The 7,889-nt window shown below is 39.7% G+C and overlaps 1 long non-coding RNA gene and 1 pseudogene across 1 annotated transcript; both read right to left on the bottom strand.

Annotated features, from left to right (window-relative positions):
* Window positions 1-2,992: 2,992 nt before the first annotated feature.
* Window positions 2,993-3,880, bottom strand: LOC139824457 (uncharacterized). Its single transcript, XR_011735103.1, has 3 exons — window positions 3,602-3,880; window positions 3,309-3,528; window positions 2,993-3,228 (listed from the first exon to the last, which is right to left on the bottom strand). It is a non-coding gene; the product is annotated as an uncharacterized lncRNA (long non-coding RNA).
* Window positions 3,881-5,371: 1,491 nt separating this feature from the next.
* LOC139824444 (uncharacterized) lies at window positions 5,372-7,602 on the bottom strand (annotated as a pseudogene).
* Window positions 7,603-7,889: the final 287 nt, after the last annotated feature.

Raw genomic sequence — 7,889 nt, 5'->3', positions numbered from 1 at the left:
CAGCAATCTTTTCAGGATCAGTGGAAACCCCGCTCTCTGAAATTACATGACCTAAATATTTTACGTTTTTACTGAAAAGAACGCATTTTTTTGGATTCATCTTCAAATTTGCTTCGCGAAACCGTAGAAATACTTTTTTAAGATTGTCTAGCATTTCAAGGAAATTTTTTGCGAAAATTATCACATCATCAAGATAAACCAAACAGATTTTAAATAACAATCTTCGTAAAACCTTTTCCATAAGGCGTTGAAAAGTCGCGGGGGCATTACACAGACCGAAAGGCATGACTGTAAATTGCCAAAGCCCGCCTCCGACAGAAAACGCGGTTTTTTCCCTATCCTGAAGACGAATCTTTACCTGCCAATAGCCGCTTTTCAAATCCAAGGTGGAAAACCATGAGTTTCCGGAAAGTTGGTCGAGGATATCGTCAATTCTAAGGAGGGGATAGGAATCTCTTACGGTCACAGCATTTAGTTTTCTGAAGTCAATGCAAAACCTTATTGTTCTATCTTTCTTTTTAACTAAGACAACCGGGGAAATCCAAGGACTTTGCGACTCTTCGATTACACCTTGTTCCTTCATTTCCTCAATAATTTTCTCTACCTCCCCACGCATCTGAATCGGGACTCGACGAGGTCTCTGTTTAATGGGAAGAGAATCTCTCACATCTATTTCATGGTTAAGTATATCACAATTTCCTGCAACAATATTCTCAGAAAACACATCTTAAAAATCGCACAAAAAGTTAGCAAAAATTTCCTTCTGACCCAAATTCAATTCCTTAGAATTGTTAATAAAGAGTTTTTTTAAGAAAGGAGGGACCTTATCTTCAATTCTGGAGCAATAAAGAACTTTTTCCTCAGAAGATTTCAAGTTGCCAAAAGCAGATTCAAAAATGTTTCCTAAATTAATCTTCTTAAGAAAATCTACCCCCAAAAGGTAACTATCACCAATTTCTGCCACTAACATTGGCATCTCAAGAGAATGTCTCCCTAATTCGACCTTTACCAAAACTTTAAACTCGACAGGAACCTTCTCTCCTGTGGGATATTTTAAATTGCAATTTCCTATTCGAATTTTCTCTTTTCCTTTCTCTAACATTTTTTTATTCAGGATAGAAACATCGGAACCCGTGTCTATCTTAAAAGAACAATTTTTGCCATCCAATTTTCCAACATAATAAAAATTATCAAAATTTTCTCTTATTCGGTTTACAAGAAATGTCCCCGAATAATTTAAAACCGGGGGGTTTGTCGCGCAAGTTGATCTTCCCCCGCTGAGATCAACTAAATTTTATTTCCCTTGAAACTAGGGCAATCAAAACGGAAGTGCCCCGTCTTTCCACAAGACCAGCACTCCCCCCGACCGGTCCTAAATCCACCCTGAGGTCCGCCACCCTTACCTCCTTTCTCCTCTCCCCTCTCTCCCCCCTTAATTCCAGCACTTTGCGAAGAGCGACTCTCCTCCTTTCCGAAACGTCTCTCAAAATTCTCCTTTCTCTTTTCAAAATTAAAATCTCCTTGAATAATTTTTACGGCTTTAGCTCTTTCCACCGCCAATTTTAAAGAGATCACCCCCTCTAATTGAAGAGTCCTCTTAACGAAGCCGTTAGTTAGCGCCGAGATAAATTGAGCGCAAGCAATTTTGTCACGGACCGCAAAAGGACATTCGGGGTACGCCAATCGCGCTAATCTTTCGAGTTCGGACCCGAGTTCAGCTAAATCTTCCCCAAATTTTTGCCTCCGGTTCGTGAACTGCGAATAATAATCCTGCGAAAGGTGCCCTTCACCAAAACGCAACTCAAGTTTTGATTTAAGCTCCGGATACTCCAAATTATCCAAATCCTGCACATTCTCTAAAACCGAACGCGCTTTACCCATTAAACACGAGGCTAGAATAATTGTCTTTGACGCATCGCTCCACATATTCGAGAAATCAACTCAAATTGCGAAAGAAATTTCCGCAACGGAATTGTCCCGTCATATGTGTCGGGCTTTAATTTAAAAAATCTGTTCCCGCTCTAACCCGCGACGCGCGGCTCCCCCTTCGCGGCTCACACCCGCGAACGCGAAACGCGAACCCGAATCCGCCGTAAGTCTAAATTCAAAAGGACTTAGCTGTGTGGGCTCCCGAAGACGTTGCAGCTCCTCATCCCGTTGCCGCAATAACGCTACGTAGTCTCCTTCCCTCCGAGCGTGTTCCTCGCGTAAAAGTCGCATCTCCTGCAGCATTGCCTGGAGGACCTCCGTCTCTGTCGAAGGCTGCGGGGCATCCGTACTAGGTGTAACCGCATGTGCCCTCTTCCTGGAGGGAACTGTCGTGGCCGTCGTGGGTGCCGCGCTCGCCATTCCGTCTTACACTCCTCACTCTCTTCACACATCGCCCGTCCGATCCCGGACGAGCCCCCAAATGTTACACACGCGAAGCGAAGCTTCCGCACTTTCGCGACACAGCACGACACTCTAGCACTTACTCGACACTCACGAAATAATAACACGGAGGTTACGAAAACCAGACTCACGCATATTTACAGCTGCTCAATACAAAAGTGTCAACACACAAGAACAGTTCTCCAAGACCAAGTTAAATCAATAATCCCCGCGTTGCTAAGGACGCTTCCAACTTCACGGGAATGATTGCTCGCTTCAGCTCGGATCAAGGGCCGTCTCAGCGCGGGCGTAACAATATATTTATATGCATACATATAGTTATATACATATAGTTCTTCGGGTCTGGGACTGAGATCCAATTTCAATATCCCTGGTAAGCATTTTAATCGTTTCAAGTTGCAACCAGGTCTTCGTAGTTCAACCAAAAGCTTATAAAGATCTTCATCGCGAAGTCGTTTGCTTTCCTGCTTGAAGAAGCTCGAGACTGTTAAATTAATGGGCCTATAAGAATATCAAGATGTTAGTTAAGCCTTTCGATAGGAAAATGGAGCATTATACAAACCTCAAGCTATCAAGGCAATTGGCAAAATCGTCCGGCGACCAATTACGTCTTTTATCCGAACTCCGTCTTTCTAGCGAACCACGTCGCGTCAGCGGTTCCACTTTCTTTTGCCACTGTTCCAGACCGCCCGACTTTCTGTCTAAAGATCCAGCACTGCCAGTGCTATCCGTATCACCACCGCCTCCGATTACACCAGACAGATGAATTGCAGTCCACGCGAGAGGCATTCTATAACGACCCAGACGTTCGCACGCAGCAGCGGCGGCAGCTCTGACCTATACGGAAATGAATAAGACAATAATATGAGAAATTGTCATTTTGAATGCATCAGTATTTTATTTTAACATTTTATTACCTTATCTTTATTTTTATCTTCGCGTAAATACGGTTCGGCACACTCCGATATATCGCCCTGCAATACTTTCTCGACCCGTACGACAAGAAACAAATCGGGACTGGGTTTATTGATGCTCAAAACGCAACTTCTAGCTAAGGTACTTGCTATAAGCGATGTGTCCTCCAAGCATTCTTTTCAATCCCTCTGAATTCATATCGACGTAAAAATTTTCGGACACCTGAAATATAACAATTTGTAATTAGCATTATGCATTCTTAAAGTTGTAATTTCAATGATAAAAAATATCATACCTTTTTCTTTTCTCTGGCATCGTATAATGCGAGACTCGCGAATATTGACTCCACTTCTAGTTCTAACTTTAATTGCAGACATTTTACGAAAATTTTATGAGCAAAAGGTTCTGTAGGTTAAGTTGCTGATTTCTTGCCAGTCTTGCCACTCGTCGTCAAGAGAAGTATGTGCACTTTATTGCACTATAGTGCAGACATTAAAACAAAATATTGACCTTTAATTAATTTTTATTAGAATACAGTTGTTTTCTAAATAATAAAAATTATATTGACACTTTATCCAAATGATTCTGGAGCAATTGGATTAAAAAAAATATTTTTTAGATACTTTCTGCTAATTATACGCTTAATTGATTTTAATTAATTGTGATTATTGCATGGTTTTCCAAACTCTGAAAAGTTTTTTCCAAATATCTCCAAATGATTTCCAAACCATTGGGTAAGATAATTTTCAATAATTTTTAATTTGTTTGCCAACTATACGTCGGTCGGTTTTTCCTATTTTCTGGGAAAACGGTTGACCACCAAACGTTTTAATAACGATATTCGTGACCACCAAACGATTCCGCGTCGAATCAGCTGTATGAAAGTCATTTTGATTGATAAATAATGTTTATCCATCAAATTACCGAGCTAACGTCACGGAGTCATACGACCAATGGCGTGAGAGTACGGTTTTTTCTATTTTTTAAGAAAACAATTGACCACCAAACGTTTTAATGACAATATTCGTGACCACCAAACAATTCCGCGTCGAATGAGCCCTATCAAAGTCAATTTGGGTGATAAATACAATTTTTCCGACTAATGGCACAGAGTATGATATGTCCGGCATTATGAGCAGGTTTTTTCTATTTTCTGGGAAAACGGTTGACCACCAAACGTTTTACTGGTGATATATTCGTGACCACCAAACGATTCCGCGTCGAATGAGTTATAAAAAAGTTAAAATTGGTTGAAAAAAAAAATTGTTCGGCTAACTTCACACCGGATACTTTATTTTTATTTTACAGGAAAACGGCTAACTACCAAACGATCGGACTAGACTACCAAAAACCACCAAACGACCACCAATCGATACCAATTAATGAAAGTTCGATACGTTGAAGTTGTCCGGCCAATTTCATAGAGGTGTATGCTGCATCTCGACGCCCCGCATTGATGCCAACCCACTCTTTTGGAAGGGCCTGCACCCCGCGCCGCACAGTGGGGCCGATTCCCGAAAAGCTGGCCAAAAGTAAAAAAATTAAGATATTTACTTGAAACTTGGTATATAAGGGTTTTTGGGGTCGCTGATAACGAATTTCAAGTCAAAATTAAAAAAAAACAAAATGGCGGTTATAAAATACTAAAAAGCATATCTATAAATCGTAATTTTTATTGACTTTATGTTTAATTTTGTACACATACGTTTTTAAAGTTGCTGGTGAGTAATCTGAAGTCAAAATAAAACAAAAAAAAACAAAATGGCGGCTACAAAATACTAAAAAGCATATCTATAAACCGTTATTTTTATTTAATTTATGTGAAACGTGGAATTTATAGGTTTTCGGGGTCGCAAATAACAAATCTGGAAACAAAATGAATGGCAGATGTAAAATGACGAATACAAAATTTCTAAAATCCATAATTTTTATTTATTTTATGAAAAAACTTGTGACAAATAAATTAAAAAGTACAATACAAAGCCAAATGTAAAAAATAAATTTGTGTTTACAAAAATATTAATCTAATATTTCCATACAAATAGTTACATACAAGTGCCTAATATTTACATAAAATTTACATACAAATTAGTTTTCATCATCAGTTGAATTATCTGTATCTAAACCTGAAGAATCTGATGATATCGAAAAAGAAGAGATAGAATCAGCACTGGACGCATAAAGTGATGGTGAAGTAAGCAATTCAACTGTTTCCGGATATAAGGATTTTAATTTCTTTTGTGGCAATTTCCTTAAATTTGATATATACGGATCTGATGACGCTAGCAAGCGCAAGAAAAGATTTTCCATCGTTTTTGTTCTACTGCATTTTCGTGCAAAATTTTCACGGTATCTTTTAATATATTTATTACAAGACTCCTGTGCATCTTCAGACATTTGTCCGATTGGCAGTAAAGCAGATTGTATTATTTCAGAGCCGTGAATTAAAAGTTTGTGTATAGAAGTAGGCATGTAGAACCAGGGATATAAATCGACAAATTTTCGAGCTGTCTGCATTATGTATTCTTGGAAATCTGGTATGTTAATTTCATGACCACTTGTAATAACTTGTAAAATAATATGAAATCTTTTAATAAGATCTTCGTCAACGCCCGTTATAGCAGCGGAAATGGATTCATTTTCAAAAAATCGTCAAGCAGTATTTCTATCATTCGTATTGCCAAATCCAGATTTTGGTTTATCAACAATAAGGCCTAACTGTTGGCGAAAACCTTTTTGAATTGTTTTTTTTTTCTATCTTCTATTAATTTCTTTTTATTTCCTTGTGCTTGCCATTTTTTAATTTCGATTTTATACAAATATGCAAACAACATTCAAAGAATCGACATATGTAATGTAGATAACCCGAAACATAAACTATCTCTATTAATTTCTTTTTTTTTAATTAAATCTATATTATTAAATCTATCTGTATTCAACACAACAGCTACTACTTCAACAAACGCGCGCGCGCGCGCGCGCGCGCACACACACACACACACACACACACACACACACACACACACACACACACACACTTTTTTTAACATTCTATTATTTTTCCCGTTGAATCTATTGCCGCTGTCAGATTTATAAAAAATTTATTTTGCAGTAATTTGTTTAAACAATTATTGTTTTAACAATTATTGTATTCCAATTTACATAGTTAAAGGTCATGTTCTATTTTCAATTATTAGTTTTACTATGTTGTTAGTGGTTTAAGCATAAGCGTTAATAAGTTTATGCGAATTCGGAAGGTTTTAAATACAAATGTACATTAAAAACAAAGTAGCAGCTAGTAGCAGCAATTTTTTACAAATTTTGTTAATATAATATTAACATAATAATATGAACTTTAATTTAAAATTTATTCCACTGCGGGAATCCGTGGGACTTTTAACTTTTCTCTATTTTTCTGAAACAATTGCACACAAATTTTCATTATTTTACACTTCAAACATTGCGTTACTGTTAATTTATATTTATTTGTTATAATTTTTAACAAATACAATAATAAACTACATTTTTCCATTTAAAACATCTATTTTGTAGAATTAAAAAAGATCAACTTTACGATTTTTTACGAATTTTTGAATATGACGCTTGAACATGAGTTCGGACGCTCGAGATGTTACTCGTGCGAAGGTCCATTTTGTACTGGCTTATACCTGCTGTTTCGAAGCGGTCGGGAAGTCTGAGGCGAGTGAATCGAACGAGTCGAAGCTCTGGTAAAAGTGAGCTTTATTTTCTTAATATATATACATGATGACTTAGCGCATCGGCGCGTGAATTGTGGATAAGGCTTTGTCTTTAGATTTGTATTGTGCCGGCGCACAGGGGCGCCGGACTTCTAAAAAAAATACGGTGGTCTAGAGCGAGAGCCGGTGATTGGCTGCTCGCTTAGCCACTATGAGTGTTTCGCGGTTGTTATTTGCGTCTATTGATTTTCCCGGAGTCGGGGGAGTTCGATCCAAGGGCAACTCCGGGATTTCAAGGAAGGGCAGGGCCGGTGCGGTCTTCGTCTTCCTGCTCCTTTTCTTCTTCTTCTTGCGTTCCTCGGTCTGGGTACCCACAGACCTCCAGGAATTCGGAGGTAGGGGCCTTTCTGCCCTCGGATCGCCAGGCACTAGTGTCAGCCCTGGTGGGCGTGTGATTCGCCTGTGCGACTCGGGGATCGTCACCCTTATCAATGGCTACCACAGTTCTGGTGGAGGTGCCGGTCCGGCAGCGGTTGGTCGTTGTGGTGGCGAGGGCCTCCTGGCTCTTCTCCTTGGTCGTGGTCGTCGGCGGCCTCTGCTAGAGCGGGCAGAGTTGCCCTGTGCTACTACCACCACGGACCGAATTTGTCCGGTTCGGCGGATGGGAGGGGCAGACTATCCCTTGCGTAATAGCAGGCGCAAGTCGGTGGCACGTCGTTCCGAGGAACGGTGCGAGGATTCCGCTCGCTCCAGGTTGGAGCGGAATATGTGAGGTTCGTCTCAATCACGGTCGCTACAGCCGGTATATTTAATGCCCGGTATATGGTAGCCTCAACGTGAGAGAAGAGAGCGTGCTCGTCCTGGGCAGGCTCGCCCTTATGTATC

The sequence above is a fragment of the Temnothorax longispinosus genome, unplaced genomic scaffold (assembly GCF_030848805.1).
Source record: "Temnothorax longispinosus isolate EJ_2023e unplaced genomic scaffold, Tlon_JGU_v1 HiC_scaffold_38, whole genome shotgun sequence".
Lineage (NCBI taxonomy): Eukaryota > Metazoa > Arthropoda > Insecta > Hymenoptera > Formicidae > Temnothorax > Temnothorax longispinosus.
The sequence above is the reverse complement of the archived record's forward strand: the minus strand, read 5'-3'. Positions and strand labels throughout refer to the sequence as shown.